Raw genomic sequence first — 19,512 nt, forward strand, 5'->3', positions numbered from 1 at the left:
TATCCAGAGCTTGGTACAGTGCCTTGCACAGAGTATGTGCTAAACAAATACTGTAATTAAGTATTATTGTTAATATGCTAAAGCTTGCAAAACCCAGTGTGAATTCATTATGGAAACTAATATTGAAGGAAATTGTTAGTGGACTAATTCTTGCTTTCTGTGTCTGTTTTACCACTAATATTCATAAGACTGAATGATTTTTCGCCCCTCACTGGATGAAAGGAAGTAGGCATTACGTGGAAAGTATCATGTCTGGAACCCATTAATCTAATTGTGTAGCCAAATGGAAAGAAGCACAGGATTCAGAGTTAGGAGGCCCAGGTGTGACTGTCCACAAGTTGCTTAACTGTTCTTTGCCTCAGTTTCCTCATCTGAAAAGTTGAATCAGAAACCTATTTCCCAACCCTCTAGGCTGTGATCCCTGCCTAGAACAGGGACTATGTCCATCTGATTATTTTGTCTTTAACCCGCACTTAGCAAAGTACTGGACACCTACGAATCACTGAATGAATATTATTATCATTAACATTATTATTATTATCCAACTTCCCATTGCTAGGAAAAGGGGACTATATTAATCTCTCAGGCTGATAGAGCAGAATTGGAAGCAGATAATTTATTCTTTACTATTTCCCTAAAATAAATATATGTATGTAAATATTTTCTGACCCAGCAATCAATTCATCACACTTATTGAGCCCTTTATTATGTGCAGAGTATTTTAATAAAAGCTTGGGAAAGTACAGTGTAGCAATATAATAGGTGAGAGTGCTGCCTTTGAACCAATACATTTTCTCTTTCTCTCTCTCTCCCTTCTTCCCTCTCTTTTTCTCTCTCCCTTCCCCTTTTCCTCCCTCACTCTTTCTCTCTATCGCTATACAGTGTCACTAGTCCCAGGTTTAGATTATAACTAATGTTTAGGTTAAGGTTAAAATGATGGTTCTTTTTAGCTTTAAACTCCAAACCTATTACAATCCAAGCCCATGGTAGTCCACAAACGGCCAGAAAAGTTTCGAGCTTCACTAATTAACCAGCCACATGCATATGGGAACTTGTTTATAAAGATTAATCAATGTGAAAGCACATCCTCTGCCTTTATTGGGTGTTCTTTGATGGAATCCTGCCACGGTCATCAACAACACAACATTATCAAGGAACTAAGACCCGAACAGATACATTTGCAAGAAGATACTGACTCTCCCTAACATTTGAAATCAAAAGAATGGTTTATGGTAGCAGTAACAGCATTTATTAAGCACTCACTGTGTGGGCCACTGTATTAAGTTCTGGGAGAAAATCCACAGATGGGAATTCGACCCTGACTCTGTCCTTCAGGGGTTTCACAATCCAAGCCCATCAGATCTCTCAAGTTAACCTGGCCACCGAGCACCTGATTTTAGTTCAGTGAATGAGATGTTTGGCTCTCTCAGGACAAACCGGAACCTCTTCAAAGAGTTTAGGGGAGCACTAGATCAAGAGGACCTGAGGGGAGGCTGAGATGAGGCAAGAGGAAGGAACTGATTATAGAAAGCAGCAACAATATAGGTAGTGTAAAAAAGAAGGTAGCTAGAAGTGAGAAGAAAGAAGAGAAGAAGTGTACCTAGTTGAAAGAACACAGGCCCGGATTCTAATCCTGACTCATCCACTTGTCTGCTGTGTGATTTTAGGCAAGTCATTTCATTTATCTGTGCCTCAGTTACCTCATCTATAAAATGGGGATTAATACTGTGAGCCCCATGTGGGACAAGGACAGTGTCCTACCTGATGATATTTTATCTACCCCAGTGTTTTGTACAGTGTCTGGCACATGGTGAGCAATTAACTCATACCATTAAGAAAGAGAGAGAGAGAGAGTGGGAGGGTGAGTTGGAGGAGATGAGGAAAAGAACTCATCATACTGAAGCAGCGTGGCTCAGTGGAAAGAGCACGGGCTTGCAAGTCAGAGATTTTGGGTTCTAATCCCGGCTCCACCACTTGTCAGCTGTGTGACTTTGGGCAAATCACTTAACTTCTCTGTGCCTCAGTTCCCTCATCTGTAAAATAGAGATTAAGACTGTGAGCCCCACGTGGGACAACTTGATCACCTTGTGTCTCCCCAGAGCTTAGAATAGTGCTTTGCACATAGTACGTGATTAACAAATACCATTATTATTTCAATTGGCTTTTCTGCATTTCTTAGTAGGTAAAGTAGCTGAGATTTGGTTATCTGAATTAAGAAGGAAGCAACTGTAAAGAAAAATAAGTAAGCTTTCTTCATCAGGTGATGAAACAGATACCAAGTTCATTAGTCTCATTCGCTAGAGTTCATAGCAGGACAGGTATGACGTCCCTTGGAGGCTGGTTTCCTTGAGTCTTCAGATGCCTTTAAGTATTTTCCGGAGGATTTTTTGGACTGGTTCAGCAGAGATATTGGTGCCACGTAACAGCTTTTCTGTTCTTCCTGAGCTCAGGAGGATGAGAAAGATTGACTCAGCAGGCTCAGGACATTTTGGCTTCTAAGAGTTTATTGCTGTACTTTAGAAGTGACGGGCACCTTGGCTGGCTCTAGAGTAAGATGGATCTGTCAGTCAGTCAGTCTATTGTATTTATTGAGTGCTTACTGTGTCCAGTGCATTGAACCAAGCGCTTGAGAGAGTTCAATACAACAATAAGCAGACACCTTTCCTGCCCTCAGTGGCTGCATTTCAAGGAAAAGAAAATATTTGACTAGTGGGGGGCAATTCATTAAAGGAATTTTACAAGGACAGAACAGGACTTTCAAGACTTTGGCCCGTGGGACTAAGGTATTATATTCATTCACCCCCCCAAACACACCGGGTTGTGTTCAGATGTTGCAATATTTTTATGTGCCACATGGCCTCTCTTTATGAGCAGCCACAGCTGACAGGGTCCTGGGCTGAACTTTCCAGCACAGCTGCTCAGACCCAATGTTCAGGTATTGCTGCTCATGTGGATGATGACAAGGAAGGAGGAAGTGGATGCTTAAAGAATTGCCCTACCACGACCATCCCTAAATACCTGTTCAGAGCTGACAGGTGCAGAATTTAGAATCATCACTGTAGGAGAACCTTATCCCCTTTCCCACACCAGCCTTACTACCCAGCCTGGGGCATGGAAATCAACCTTTCTAGAACATTTTTCCCTAGGAAAAAAATTAAGAAGTCTGTGTACTCTACATCACTGGAATTTTTTGATCTAGAGATAAAGTGAATTTTGGAAATATGTTATCTCTCTCCTTTTCTATGTCATTCTTGTTTAGTTCAAAAGGAATTTCCAATTTACAGGCTTTTCTAGCCTTGGAAATTTTATAGGGGACCTCTTCTCCTTCCTCTTCCTCTTTCTCTTTCTCCTCTTCCAAATCTTTTCTCTCCTTCATTCTTCTTTTTTATGGTATTTTTTAAGCCCTTACCATGTGCCAGTCACTGTGCTAAGAACCGGGGTAAATACTAGGTAATACTAGGTAATCAGGTTGAACATAGTCCCCGTTCCACATGGGGCTCACAAGTCTTAATTCCCATTTTACAGATCATGTCACAAAGGTACAGAGAGGTGACGTGACTCTCCCAAGGTCGCACAGCAACAAGTGGGAGAACCGGGTTTAGTACCCAGGTTCTTCTGACTCCCAGGCCCGTGCTCGATCCACTAGGCTACACTGATTCTCATTGCTCTCAAGGCTCTCCACCACCTCTCTCCCTCCTACCTCACCTCCCTTCTTTCCTTCTACAGCCCAGCCCACACCCTCCACTCCTCTGCAGCTAATCTCCTCACTGTGCCTCGTTCTTGCCTACCCCACCGTCGACCCCCGGCCCACATCATCCCCCGGCCTGGAATGTCCTCCCTCCCCACATCCACCAAGCTAGCTCTCCTCCTCCCTTCAAGGCCCTACTGAGAGCTCACCTCCTCCAGGAGACCTTCCCAGACTGAGCCCACTCCTTCCTCTCCCTCCCCCTTTTTCCTCTTTCCTCCCCTTCCTCTTTCTTCCCCCTCCCCATCCCCTCTCTTACCTCCTTCCCCTCCCCACAACACCTGTATGTATGTATATATGTTTGTACATATTTATTGCTCTATTTATTTATTTACTTTATTTGTACATGTTTATTCTATTTATTTTATTTTCTCAATATGTTTTGTTTTGTTCTCTGTCTCCCCCTTCTAGACTGTGAGCCCACTGTTGGGTAGGGACCGTCTCTATATGTTACCAACTTGTACTTCCCAAGCGCTTAGTACAGTGCTCTGCGCACAGTAAGCACTCAATAAATGCTATTGAATGAATGAATGAATGAGTATGTTATTGCTTCTCCACTACCTCAGTTTCCACTATTATTTGTCTCTACACAGCCAACACTTGAGTGTGCTCTTCTAAACATTTAGGGATGGGAATATTGATGTATTCTAAAATGGAATGTGAGCTTAAATGTGAATGTGCATTTACAAACACACACACACACACACACACACACACACACACACGTACTCTGTCGTTCTATGGTTGGATTACATAAATGATACTCTTTTCTCACCCTGTTCGTTCTCCCTGTTCTTCTTCATGTTTTTCTTCTAGTGGCCTCTCCCCTCCTTTTATCTTTTACATTTTACATTTTCCTGCCTTTAAAAGCACATTCTGATTTCTGGGCAGGAGTTTATTTTTTGTTCATTGTTATTCGACTCCTTTTAATGTGTGTCTCTTTTGATTCCAGCATTTTTTCATTCTTCCCAAATACTTGGGAAATTCATTAATTAATTCATTAATTCATTCATTAATTCATTCATTCATATTTATTGAATACTTACTGTGTGCAGAGCACTGTACTAAGCACTTGGAAAGTACAACACAGCAATAAAGAGAGACAATCCTTGCCCACAGCCGGCTTCTTCCAAACTTCTTCCGCAAAGTCAAGGGGACTTTTTGCAAGTATTTTTTCATTGTTTTCAGGTATATCTGACTAACCTTTTTCCTCTACTTCTCTCTTTTTTCAAGTCATTTTCCTTTCTTTTCAACTTATTTCTCCCATGTTTTCGCAGTATTTAGTATTTTCACTTGTCTTTCCTGTTTTTTCACATACCCATCTTTCTCCTCCATATATTTCCCTCCTTCTGCTTCCGCTCTAGTGTTTGCTGTTATAATCCTAAACCTTCTAGTTATCCATTTTTCTAGTTGCTCTCTTTTGCCACAGCTGGTCTCCTGGGATCTTACTCTCTGATTCCTTTCCAACACCAGCAGCAGACTGGGCAGACCAACTGAAAAAAAAGCACCCTTTTTAAAAATAGTACTTGTCAAGTATTTATTATGTGCCAAGCATTATACTAAGTGCTGGGCTAAATAATCAAGTTGGGCACAGTCCCTGTCCCAGATGGGACTCACAGCCTAAGTAGGAGGGAGTAGGATTTAACCCCCATTTTACAGTTGAGGTAACAGAAATTAAGTGACTTGCCCAAGGTCACGTGGCAGGGGAGATTAAAACCCACGTCTTTTGACTCCCAGGCCCAAACTCCTTCCACTAAGTCACTCTGCTTCCCAGCACTTTGGATACTGTCAGTTACTCTCCTTTTCTTGATATTTATTCATTTCTCAAATTCTCCACTTTCATCCATTCCCTTAGTCTTAGCACTTATTTATGCCTTTAACCTCTTTGCCTCGTTCCTCAGCTCTGATACTTCACCTCGATTTGTTTGGATTCACTAGAAATCCTCCAGTATCAGCTATTTCCCTCCCCACTCTTGATTGTTATTATGGCATTTATTAATAATAATGATGGTATTTGTTAAGCGCTATGTGCCAAGCACTGTTCTAAACCCTGGAAGTGCTTGCTAGTCATTCATTCAATCATATTTATTGAGCGCTTACTGTATACAAAGCACTGTACTATATTCATTCATTAATTCGTTCAATCACATTTATTCATTCAATCATATGTATTGAGCGTTTACTGTGTGCAGAGCACTGTACTAAGCGCTTGGAAAGTACAACTTGGCAACAGTGACAATCCCTACCCAACAATGGGCTCACAGTCTAGAAGGGGGAGACAGACAACAAAAGAATAACATCAATAACATCAAAATAGATAAATATTATTGAGTGCATAATTTGTGCAGAGCACTGTACTAAGCGCTTGGAAAGTACAATTTTGCAACAGATAGAGACAATCCCTTCCCAACAACGGTGGGGGAGGCAGACAACAATACAAAACAAGTAGACAGGCATCAGTAGCATCAAAGTAGATAAATAGAATTGTAGATATTTCAGAGAGTTCTATATAACAATAAATAAATACATTCTCATCCCATAGTGAGCTTCCATGTGTCAAGCACTATTTTATGTGATGGGGTAGATACTAAATCGTCATGTCAAACATAGTAACTCTATCCCATAAGACTACAGTTTTGGTAGGAGGGTGAACAGGCATTGAATTCCCATTTTAAAGATGAAGAAACTGAGGCACAGAGCAGTTAAGTGACTTACCCAAGGCCATAGAACAGACAAGTGATAGGGCCAGAATTTGAACTAGGGTCAACTGAGTTCCAGGACTGTGCTTTATCCACTAGACCAAGCTGCTCCACATTAGAAGGCATTTTTTTCTCAGTTGAGGTGCATTGTGTTCTCAATTTTTTCACAGTGGTGACCTCCCCCCTGTTCCTTGAGGTCATCCGGGGAGGTTGCAATTTGGAGTAGGTTGTTCTGTGCTCCCCTCCAATCATTTCTGGGTTGTAACTAAGGGGATAAGCTTAGCACTGGCTGACTATCTTTTTCTATATCTAGTTTTTGTAGGTGGGTGTTGTATGTGAAAAAAATATTTTATAATTTCCCTGTATAGCACCTGAGTTTGATACCTCCCAATAACATCATCCAATGTGGAAACCGCGACATCCAACCCCTGAGAAACACTCTAAAGAATTCTAGTAGATTAAAATATTTATTAAGTGCTTATTGTGTACACAGCCCTGGACTGAGGGCAGGGAAAGAAAAAACCGGTGGAAATTAGACATAGTGCCTGTCCCTCGTGGGCCTCACAGAGCCCAGGCTTGGAAGTCAGAGGTTGTAGGATCTAATCCTGGCTCTGCTACTTGTCAGCTGTGTGACCTTGGGCAAGTCACTTAATTTCTCTGTGCCTTAGTTACTTCATCTGTAAAAGGGGGATGAAGAGTGCGAGCCCCACGTGGGACAACCTGATTAGGTTGTATCTACCCCAGTGCTTTAAAGACGGTTTGGCACATAGTAAGTGCTTAAGAAATATCAACATTATTATCATTATTATTATTGTTAACAGTTTAAATGGGGAGAAGGGATTGGAGACAGAAACACCAGGAGTTAAGATACATTAAAACACAACATAAAAGGATAAACAAAATAATCTCCAAGTCTCGGAGGCGATGGAAGGAACAGCTTTTAACCATGGCCCGGTGTGTATGGAATATGCCAGGAGTCGGGATCCTGGATGGTGGAAGGGAAAGGAACAGTTACCCTGGAAGCTTTTCTCTGTGGCAATGGAGGAATGGGATGCGAGCAGGGGATGCTTTTATCCCCATCCTGGTGCGAGGAGATAATGCTGAGAGTAAGGACCCTCGGTGGAGGGAGGGAAGGTGGCAGTTACCATGTGCTTTTCCCAGTAGTGATGGAGGGATCTGAGAGAATGCAGGAGTCGCTTGTATCCTGGTGCACAGATCAGGCTGGGAGCAGGGACCCACGGGGGAGGGAGGGTAGGTGGTAGTTACCACAGTGCTTTTCTCAGAGAAGATGGAAGAAACCTGAATTGAAATAGCAATGGAAGAAATCAAGTGCATTCAGCTGAATCAAAATTAGGAAGCATCTACTATCTTCTGTCAGTTGTAAAAACTTAGACAAGTCGAAGGATATGCACCCCTCTCTGTCTTTCTGCCTCTCTCTCTTCATATTAATTCTATGTATCTAAATTACTTAATTTCAAGATGGCCCCAATGGAAAATACCATAATAATCAAGGTTTAATAAGACTTTGGTTGAAAACAGAGCTTTTACAATTCCGATCGACTACACTGATCACCTCTGTCAGAGAGATAATCTTTCCAGATACAATACCTGGGAAAGGGGAGACATAATTGTGAATATTCACCTGGATGGAGATGTTCAAAATAAATTAAACCTTTTCTCAAGGCAACTCTGTACCCACAGTCATTACTTTCTCACTTTTTTCAGGTATCCTCCAACAACCCTAATGAATACGGATTTTGGGAAGGGTAGAGGAAACTCTTGAGGGAATCAGAATCTGGAGTTTGTATTTCAGAGCCCTTCAACTCTTTTTACTGATCAACCAAATTAATGCTTAAAGAGGTTGGGCTCTTGGATCAATATAGTTAAATCTCAATAAATCATGTTTTTAATCATTTCAGGCACAAAGCTCTTGGTGTGTTTTCACCACCTGGAAAACTGAATGGGAAATAAGAAAAACATCACAGAATTCATTCTCCTGGGACTTTCGCAAGATCAGAACGTTCATATATTTTGCTTTGTGCTGTTTTTGTTCTGTTGCATTGTACTGTTAATGGGAAATCTTCTCATTCTCATCACCGTTAGGTGCAGCCATCTTATCAACCAACATATCATCATCATCATGATGGTATTTGTTAAGTGCTTCCTATGTTGAAAGCACTGCTCTAAGCGCTGGGGTGATACAAGGTGATCAGGTTTTCCTGCGTGAGACTCACTATCTTAATCCCTATTTTATAGATGAGGTAAATGAGGCACAGAGAAGTTGTGACTTGCCCAAAATCACACAGCTGACAAGTGGTGGAGCTGGAATTAGAACATATGTATTATTTCCTGGCACACTTGTCTTCTATAGACGTGTGCTATACTTCTACCGTTACCCCCATACTGATCCAGGACTTACTCGTTCAAACAAAAGTCATTACTTTCGACAATGACACGTTGCAACTCTTAAGCACGCCCTTCTTTATGTGCATCCAGGTCTTCATTCTTCTGACAGTGGCCTTTGACTGATATGTGGCCAACTGCAGACCTCTACACTATGTGGTCATCATGAGTAGGAAAAAATGTAAACTCCTGATCTTGGTTTCCTGGGTGGGTGGTTCCATCCACACATTTCCCTGATTGTTCATCGTTTTCCAGTTGCTCTTCTGCGGTCTTAATGAGGGTGATCACTACTTCTGTGAAATCTCTCCCTTGCTGAAAGTCGCCTGCATGGATACCTACCTTGTGGGTGCCCTGCTTGTGGCAAATTCGGGGGTGGTGCCATTGGTCACTTTTATCATCTTGTTGGTTTCCTATGTCATCACATTGTTTTCCCCAAAAACCCATTCAGCAGAAGGGCACCGCAAAGCCCTCTCCACCTGCAGGTCTCACATCGCAGTGGTCATCTTATTCTTCATGCCTTCCATCTTCACCTACCTGCGGCCCTCCCTCCAGCTACTCTGAGGAAAAGATGTTTTCCCTCTTTTACACAATCATCCCGCCCCTGTTCAATCCTTTAATTTACCCCCTGAGAACCACAGAGGTGAAAAATGCCACGAAAAAGGTCTGGTGTAGAAAGGTGTCTTCAGAAGGTAAACTTAATTAGCGACATTCCTTCACTGGGAGTCCACTCCGAGGAAGGGAAAGCAAATTCTGACTGAACCTAATTAACAAGATGAGCCATCCCTTCAATGTCCAGCATGCTGAATCGACAATACTCAATGGAAACAAGGTCCCCAGACTCCGTGTATTCCATATATGACTGATTTGCTTTTTATTAATCCTTAATGAGAAGTGAAAGTGGATTTGCCTCCCTCTTTAGACCGTAGGCTCTTTGTGGGAGGTGAACATGTCCATCAACTTTGTTGTACTCTCTCAAGGGCTTAATACAGTGCATTGCACACAGTAAGCACTCAATAAATACGATTGAATGAATGAATAAATACCATCTATTGATTGACTTGGGGAATGCGATTAATATCTTGGATTGTTATCTGTTGTGTGTTATATTCTGTGTGATTCTCATTCACTTGGGGAAATTCTACTTTGATGCTATGGTGGTATGATTGGACTATATTGTTATGTTGTACTCTCCCAAGCACTTAGTACAGTGCTCTGCACACAGGTAGTGCTCAGTAAAGACGACTGAATGACTGAATTTTCTGCTCAGGAGGAAGAACGTTACCTAAATTAATTGTCTTCACCTTCAGAAATGCTTTACTGCTCAGAAAATTATCTTCCCTAACAAACCCCATTTCAAAAGGCTTACCCATTAATAAAGTAATATATTTATTACTTTATTAGTAATATAGTAATAAAGAAACATAAAGTAATATGTTTCACAATAGGACTGGAGCAGATACCTGCCTTAACCTAATGTCTTCCTGAATGTTAATTCTCTTACTCAAACCCTAACTCCCTGCAGGGGCAGAAAGCTCATAAACATTTTTAAGTTGGGATTCTCTACCATGCACTATACTGCGATAATAGAAATGCCAGTTGAGAAAAGGGGATAGTCTCAAATTGCTCCACTGAAGGGCTTCACTAGGTGAAATGTGTGTCTTGCATTGATTAGAGTTGAATTTATAATGTGGCACTGTTATTTTTATTCTGGCTTTCTCTACCAGACTGTGAACTCCTTAAAGTTAGGCCAGTGCTTAGTCACTTTTGCCATATCCCCATTTGTCTACTTCAGCACTCTCTGCAGAATATACAATCAATAAATAATTTTCCTGATGATGAGCTTTGTTGCTGATTGTGTTTCAGGATCTCTGTGTTCAGGACCACCTTTTTCCACTTGGCTATGGCTCATATAATGGTCTGAAAACTGCTTCAAAAGCTGTGTGGGCCTCCTCTAGTAGGATCGCGTCTTATAACTACATAGAGAGTTGGTCAGTTACTATAGATTTACTATACTTTACTAGTATGCTATATTGTATACTATAGTATTCAATACTAGCATACTATAGTATACTATACTAGTTTAAGTATATGGTTTTCTATCTATAGTTACTATACATATTTAGATTAGGATGAAAGTTGACTGCCCTCACTCTCACTTGGAAAAGCAGCATGATCTAGTGGGAAGAATATGGGCCTGGGAATCAGAGAACATGGGTTCTAATCCTGGCTGTGCCACTTGCCTGCTCTATGAGCCAGGCCAAGTCACTTAGTGTGTCTGTGCCTCAGTATCTTCACCTGCAAAATGGGGATTCAGTGCCTGTACTCCCTCCTACTTAGGCTGTGATCCCCATGTAGGACAGGGACTGTGTCCAACCTGATTATCTTATATTTACATATAAGATATTTATAGTATCTTATAGTTACGCCAGCACTTAGTACTGCGCCTAATATGTAGTGAGTACTTGATGAATGTCACAATTATTATTATTATAAATGTTGTTGTTATAATTATTTTTAGTAGGAGTAATAATGGTATTTATTAAGAGCCTACTGAGGACAATGCACTGTACTAAGCCCTTGGGAAAGCATACCAGAAACACAAGGCAAAGTACCCGTCCACGTGGAGCTAACACTCTAATGGAGGAGATGGAGATTCAAAAGAAATTGAATGTAAATATATTGAATTTTGGTTTTTGTGGGTTGTTTTTATGGCATTTGTTAAGCACTCACTACGTTCCAGGTACGGTACTAAGATATGGTTGGATAGGGCTCACAGTCTTAATACCCCTTTTACAGATGTGGTAACTGAGGAACAGAGAAAATGAAGTGATTTGCCCAAAGTCATCCGGCCTTGACAAATTTCAGAGCTAGGAATCGAATCCAGGTCCTTCTGACTCCCAGGCCTGTGCTCAATCCATTAGGCCATGATAATTCTCTGAATGTTCAAAGGAATATACAAATGATGCTATATGGATGTACCCAGATATTGTGAAAATATTTCATTCTCTCAATAGGTTTGCCACAGCGAGATTTGAGATGGAGTAAGTCCTTTGGAGAAGGGTGTTCTAGAAGATTCTATGCTGTCCCCCAAAGCGGCCTCCAACTTTTGGCTAATACAAAAATGTGTCACCCCATTTCCAGGTAAGTATGGCAAGGTGGTTGGAAAAATGCCCTAGGGAAACTGTGATCCATGAAAGCTCTACCACTTCTAACCAGAATTCCTCCCTGCCTAGATCCATGTGACCTCGTTATTAATTAGGGAACAGATTATCCTGAGAGGGAACAATATTACTTCCTGCTCTACAGCTTGGACTCCTTTTCCTGATGCAAGTATATAATGGAAATGACAATGTAGCATGCCCTATCATTGTGGACTTACATTGAGCAAAAACAAGTAACAAGAAACCTCCTACTCTTCTCTACCTTTTGTCAGACCTATCAAGGGTATTTACTGAGTGCTTCTGTGTGCAGGACACTGTACTAAGAGCTTGGGAGAGTACAATAACTTGTATGGGAAATATGATGGTTGAGGAAAAAAATATGAGGTGAAAATGTCTTTGCATTTTTGTAACTGCTATTTTATTTAACATTTTCCTTGTTACAGTGCGTTTCGAATATTTATGGATTAATAGGTCAATTGATCACAGATGACCAAGTCGAGGAAATTCGAAAAGCTCAATACTTTTAGAGTAAAACGGACGGACATTTTGTCCCAATTGTCTCAAATGAATAATAATAATAATAATAATGGTATTTATTAAGCAATTACTATGTGCAAATCACTGTTCTAAGCGCTGAGGAGGTTACAAGGTAATCAGGGTGTCCCAAGTAGGGCTGACAGGCCTCATCCTCATTTTACTGGTGGGGTAACTGAGGTCCATAGAAGTGAAGTGACTTGCCCAAAGTCACACATCTGAGAACTGGTGGAGTTGAGATTAGAACCCATGACCTCTGACTCCCAAGCCTGGGCTCTTTCCACTGAGCCATGGGGCTTTTTATAGTATTTGTTAAGCTCTCAGTATGTGCCAGGCACTGTACTAAGCACTGGATTAGATACAGGTTAATCATGTTGAACACCATCCCCGTCCCTCATGAGGCTCACAGCCTTAATCCCCATTTTACAGATGAGGTAACTGAGCCACAGAGAATTTAAGTGACTGCCCCAGGTCACACAGCAGACAGGTAGTGAAGCTGGGATTAGAACCCAGATCCTTCTGACTTCCAGGCCTGTGCTCTACCCACTAGGCAACACTGCTTCTATGTTATATGCTTTTCATATAATTAGAAACTCAGACTAGATTGAGATGCTGTGGTAGGTACATGGATTCGCATTATTATTCCTACACTGAAGCAGGGAGAGAAATACCCAAAAGTCCAGGTTAAGAATGGATTTGTCAGGCAAGGTGATGGGGCTGAGACCAAAGAATCCTGAGGGATTAATAGGAGTAGGTAAATTTTGCGGTCCTTTTCACTAGAGACATTAAAAGGATTCTGTGGATAATTCTCCAGGTAGCAATTCAGCACCAGTAGGTATTTGGAGGGGTTTTTTGAAACAATAAATTCTTAGCTACTCAAATGGTTAGGAAAGGATTCAATGCCAGGGTGGACAGGTAAGCAGATTTTATCCATAGCCTTCTTGACTGGGTAGTCCTAATTATACAGTTCTAGTAGCACGTTAGCTCACTGTGGGCAGGGAACATGTTTACCAACTTTGTTTGCACTCTCCCAAGTGCTTAAGATGGTAAGCACTCACTAAATACTATTGGTTGATATGAGAACCTATGCAGATTCCAATGTTGACTCCAAAGAGGATTTGATAGAAAGATGGTATTCGCACACCCCCTACTTTCAAAATGATTTTACTATTTAAATACCTTAACCTTAATAAAGTTTCTCAAATTTTGAGTTTGAGTCCCATTCATTTATTGCTGAAAAAGCCACGAACAAAAAACAAACTAGAATTCTTTAAAAAGTTTCAGTGTTTTCTTACTTCTGGTCAGATGCATGTGCTTGATGATCCTACTGCTACCTAACTTCCTAAAGTCAGAAAGACGGAAGAGGTAATAGCAATTCAGGCTATCAATCAATCAAAAAGTATTTTTTGACGCCGCTGACTCGATCGTCTTTGGGCAGAAATGCTCTGGACACATTACTCACCTCCTTAAAAATCTCCAGTGGCTATCAATCAACCTACACATCGGGAAAAAACTGCTCACCCTCGGCTTCAAGGCTGTCCACCACCTCGCCCCCTCCTACCTCACCTCCCTTCACTCCTTCTACAGCCCAGCCCGCACCCTCCACTCCTCTGCCACTAATCTCCTCACTGTGCCTCATTCTCGCCTGTCCCCCCATCGACCCCAGCCCCTGGCCTGAAATGCCCTCCCTCCGCACATCCGCCAAACTAGCACTCTTCCTCCCTTCAAAGCCCTACTGAGAGCTCACCTCCTCCAGGAGGCCTTCCCAGACTGAGCCCCCTCCTTCCTCTCCCCCTTCTCTCCCTCCCCATCCCCCCGCCTTACCGCCTTCCCCTCCCCACAGAACCTGTATGTATGTATATATGTTTGTACGTATTTATTACTCTATTTATTTATTTATTTATTTATTTTATTTGTACATACTTATTCTATTTATTTTTTTTGTTAATATGTTTTGTTTTGTTGTCTCCTCCTTCTAGACTGTGAGCCCGCTGTTGGGTAGGGACCATCTCTATATGTTGCCAACTTTTACTTCCCAAGCGCTTAGTACAGTGCTCTGCACACAGTAAGCGCTCAATACATATGATTGAATGAATGAATGAATGAACATTTACTCCTTGCTTACTGTGTGCAGAGCATTTAACTAAGTGCTTGAGAAAGAACTGAGTTGGTAGATACATTCCAAGCCGACAGGACCTGCAAGTGAAAACTAAACTGACACAAACATCAGGGATTCAGGCACAAAATACATTTATAAGTCCAATATTGTCCATTTAAATGAAACAATTAATTGTGAAATTCACGATTTCAAATCACTGAAATATTGCTATCACTCTCTGTCATTTGGCAATTTGGAAGATTTAGTGACATAGCCTTATTTAAGTGAAGAGGATCTGAAAAATGAGGTGACAAAACCTTGAAAGAATTAGGTGAGACCTCTATATGGAATGAACAGAGGAATCCTCAAATATTTCTTAAGGAAAGAAATATTTTTTTAGTGAAAGAGACAAGACAGTCTTTCCACTGAAGTAATAGGGGACGCCATTTTCAATGCTAATAGTGACTCATCCCCTTAATCAGTTGGCAAACTGAAATCATGTGCAATGGGTCTTAGATGCTCCTGAATGTAGCTTTAGGTTCAGTGCTGTCAGTTGCAAATTCATTATGGGTGAGGGGATGTGTATAAAAACTTTGGAAAAATGCCTATAAGCCACATCATACATTGTATAATGAATCTTGGCATTATTTAGAATCAATTATTTTTGGAAGGTTTCCTAAAATCATATATAAGTGACAGGTCAGAAAACTGAAGGGCTCTTGCAGAAATATTTTCCAAGTTAAAATTCAAACTGAACCTGTCAAGTCCTCACATCTTAACTGGCAAACCAATTTTGGTACTCAAAAGAAAGACACTTCTATGTTCTGTTTCAAATATGTCCAGTTACATTAAAAAACAACAACAAAAAACTATCGGAAGACAGTTTCTCAAGGGCAGGAACCATGCCTTGAATGTCTTTTGGAATACCTCTCTGATTACCTTTGAACACCTATGCCCATTTGTTGCTCAATAGAGGTTGTTGACATACTATAATCGAATCAGTTCCCTAAAAGAAATTTTCCAGACTTAAAGAAAGTGCCATTGGCTTGTGGGGCCAAAGAAAAGTAGAACAGTCATAATGAGACTTAAGGCTAATGTTCTGTAATAAATTTGCCACCCCTCTTTTGTGAAATACAGCTGAATCGTCTTCCTTTTTTGTATTTGATAGGAGCTTACTATGTGACAGACAATGTACTAAGCACTGGGGTATATACAAACTCATCAAACTGAGCACAGTTCAGGTGGGACTCATAATCTTTTTCCCTGTTTCACAGATGAGGTAAATGAGGCACATATAAATTAAATGATTTGTTCAAGGTCACCCAGCAGACAAGTGGAGGAGATAGAATTAGAACCTAGCTCCTTCTGACTTCCAGCCCATGCTCTTTCCACTAGGCAACACTGCTTCCTTGAAGGAGAAAGGCTAATGAGCATTGATTTAGAAACCCAAATCAGGCAACCTGATTTTCCGAATTTGATCAGAATTGATAATAGAAGTAGAGAAACGATCATGGATCACTGTCAAGAAAAACATAGTATATAAATTTCTACATTTGTACCTCTTTATGTATTCGTTAGCACTTATCATGTATCAAACACTGTACTAAGCCCTGGGGTAGATACAAGGTAATCAGGTCAAACACAGTCCCTGTCCCACATGGCGCTCTTAGTCTAAGCATTGAATTCCCATTTTACAGTTGAGGAAAGTGAGGCAGAGAAGTTAAGTGACTCACCCAAGGTCGCACAGCAGAAAGTGGAAGAGATGGAATTAGAAGTCAATTTCTCAGCTCCTAGCCAGTGGTCCTTCCACTAGGTCATAATGCTTGTCTATTTTATAGTGAAAAGCTAATTTCTAGGCGGTTGCTTGTTTCTAGAATAAGCAGGGACAGAGACACTAGATTGCAAGCTTGTAATGGGAAGGGAAGGTAACTACCAACTCTTTTGTACTGCACTCTCTCAAGTGCTCAATAGTAAATGATCTGTAATTATTGAATCATTGAATTAGACATTTTATAATTGTTTTATTTATGGAATTTATTAAGCTCTCACTATCTGCCAGGCACTATACTAAGCGCTGGAGTAGATAGAAGCTAATCAGATTGAACACAATCCATGTCCTACGTGGAGCTTAGAGTCTTAATCTCCATTTTACAGATGAGGTAACTGTGACCCAGAAGTTAAGTTAAGTTCACCCCTCACATCCAAGCCGTCACCAAAACCTGCTGGTCTCAGCTCCACAACATTGCCAAGATCCGCCCTTCCCTCTCCATCCAAACCGCTACCCTGCTCATTCAAGCTCTCATCCTATCCCGTCTGGACTACTGCACCAGCCTTCTCTTTGATCTCCCATCCTCGTGTCTCTCTCCACTTCAATCCATACTTCATGCTGCTGCCCGGATTATCTTTGTCCAGAAACGCTCTGGGCATATCACTCCCCTCCTCAAAAACCTCCAATGGCTACCAATCAATCTGCGCATCAGGCAGAAACTCCTCACCCTGGGCTTCAAGGCTCTCCATCACCTCACCCCCTCCTACCTCACCTCCCTTCTCTCCTTCTACTGCCCAGCCTGCCCCCTCCACTCCTCCACCGCTAATCTCCTCACTGTACCTCGTTCTCGCCTCTCCCGCCATCGACCCCCAGCCCACGTCATCCCCCGAGCCTGGAATGCCCTCCCTCTGCCCCTCCACCAAGCTAGCTCTCTTCCTCCCTTCAAGGCCCTGCTGAGAGCTCACCTCCTCCAGGAGGCCTTCCCAGACTGAGCCCCTTCCTTCCTCTCCCCCTCGTCCCCCTCTCCATCCCCCCATCTTACCTCCTTCCCTTCCCCACAGCACCTGTATATATGTATATATGGTTGCACATATTTATTACTCTATTTATTCATTTATTTATTTATTTATTCTACTTGTACATTTCTATCCTATTTATTTTATTTTGTTGGTATGTTTGGTTTTGTTCTCTGTCTCCCCCTTTTAGACTGTGAGCCCACTGTTGGGTAGGGACTGTCTCTATGTGTTGCCAATTTGTACTTCCCAAGCGCTTAGTACAGTGCTCTGCACATAGTAAGCGCTCAATAAATACGATTGATTGATTGATTGATTGATTAAGTGACTTATCCAAGGTCATACAGCAGTCAGATGGCAGAGTCAGAATTAGAACCCAGGTCCTCTGTATGCACTACCCATCTCGAATGAATAAAAATGAAGTTTTGTCACTTCTTTTTATTTTTCCTTGGGGCATTCCTCCTTTTTCACCTTTCTAGAATCTCAATTTCTATTTCGATTAATGAATGGAATTTATTGAGCGCTTACTGTGAGCAGGGCACTGTATTAAGCACTTGGGAGAGTACAGCATAACAATATAATATGTTTCCACTGGGTGGCAATCTTCTGCTGTGTGACCTTGGGCAAGTCACTAACCTTCTTTGTGCCTGTTATTTCATCTGTAAAATAGGGATTAAAACTGTGAGCCCAACATGGGACAACCTGATTACCCTGCATCTACCCCAGCTCTTAGAACAGAGCTTGGTATATATTAAGCGCTCAACAATTGCCATAATTATTATTATTACCTTTAGATTTGTTCCAACAGATCGCAGCTTCTGAATGGCTGAGGACAATTACACAGTTCTGAGGGAGTTCATTCTTATGGGATTCACCGATTCCCTGATGCTGAACAGAATACTTTCTGTGCTATTTCTCGGCATTAATCTCATCACATTAATGGGGAATCTGGGGATGACGGGATTAGTCAGAGTGGAATCCCAACTCCACACCTCAATGTACTTCTTCCTCAGTAACTTAACCTGTGTGGATGCCTGCTACTCTTTGACCATCGCCCCCAAGATGCTGGTGAAGTTCTTAGTGAAAAGAAAACCATTTCACTCATTCGATGTGCTACCCAGTTTTGATTCTTCATCATTTTCACCACAGTGGATATCCTGCTCCTGGCCGTCATGGTTTATGACCATTACATCGCCATCCGCAACCCTCTGCTTTACCCAGCGATGGTGTCGAGGAAGATATGCTTCCTACCGGTGGCGGGTTCCTTTTTAGGAGGGAGCCTGAGCTCTCTGATTCACACCAGCTTTATCTTCCAGCTATCCTTCTGCCACTCCAACATCATCCGCCATTACTTCTGTGATATCCCTCCTCTATTAGCCCTCTCCTGCTCTGACACCGAGTCATCGAAATCCTGATTTTTGCCCTAGGGAGTTTGGAATTGGTAGTCTCGCTTTTGACCATCTTCTTCTCTTCCTTGCTCATCCTTGTGACCATCCTAAGGATCCACTCGGCCGAGGGCAGATACAAAGCCTTGTCTACCTGAACCTCCCACCTGGCAGCCGTCGTTCTATTGTACAGGATGCTGATCTTCGTGTACTTGCTCCCCAGCTCCAGCTCAGTGCTGGATCGGGAATCAGTGGTGTCCATGATCTCCATGTTGAGCCCTCTGATCTATAGCCTGAGGAACCGGGAGGTAAAAAATGCCCTGAGAAGAATCCTGGAGCGAAAACTGGTGTCTTGGTCTAGGTGCTGATCTGACTCATCCGTGATGTCCTGATGATGAGTATAGGGAATGTCTTCTAGACATTTTTCATTCTCTGATCTCTGATCAGATTCTCTGATTCTCTGATCATTCTCTGAGACTTCCTCTGGAAAAGACCCCAAAATACAACCAGAGGCACCATGTTAATGGCGATGGTTGGGGAAAACAGGATGTTTTGCAAAATAACAACCGAGGGAATGACTTGTTCATTGATTTAACGTTACTGATGATACTGATGTTCTCTGAGATGCTGATCACAAGTAGGTATGAGATAGAAAACCTCGACCGTTTTAGAATGCCTTATTGTTCCTCTAAACTCACTTTCTTTC

At 41.7% G+C, this 19,512-nt stretch overlaps 1 pseudogene; it reads left to right on the forward strand.

Moving 5' to 3' along the window:
* Positions 1-8,404: 8,404 nt before the first annotated feature.
* Positions 8,405-18,964, forward strand: LOC119921302 (annotated as a pseudogene).
* Positions 18,965-19,512: the final 548 nt, after the last annotated feature.

The sequence above is a fragment of the Tachyglossus aculeatus genome, assembly GCF_015852505.1.
Source record: "Tachyglossus aculeatus isolate mTacAcu1 chromosome 12 unlocalized genomic scaffold, mTacAcu1.pri SUPER_6_unloc_2, whole genome shotgun sequence".
Classification (NCBI taxonomy): domain Eukaryota; kingdom Metazoa; phylum Chordata; class Mammalia; order Monotremata; family Tachyglossidae; genus Tachyglossus; species Tachyglossus aculeatus.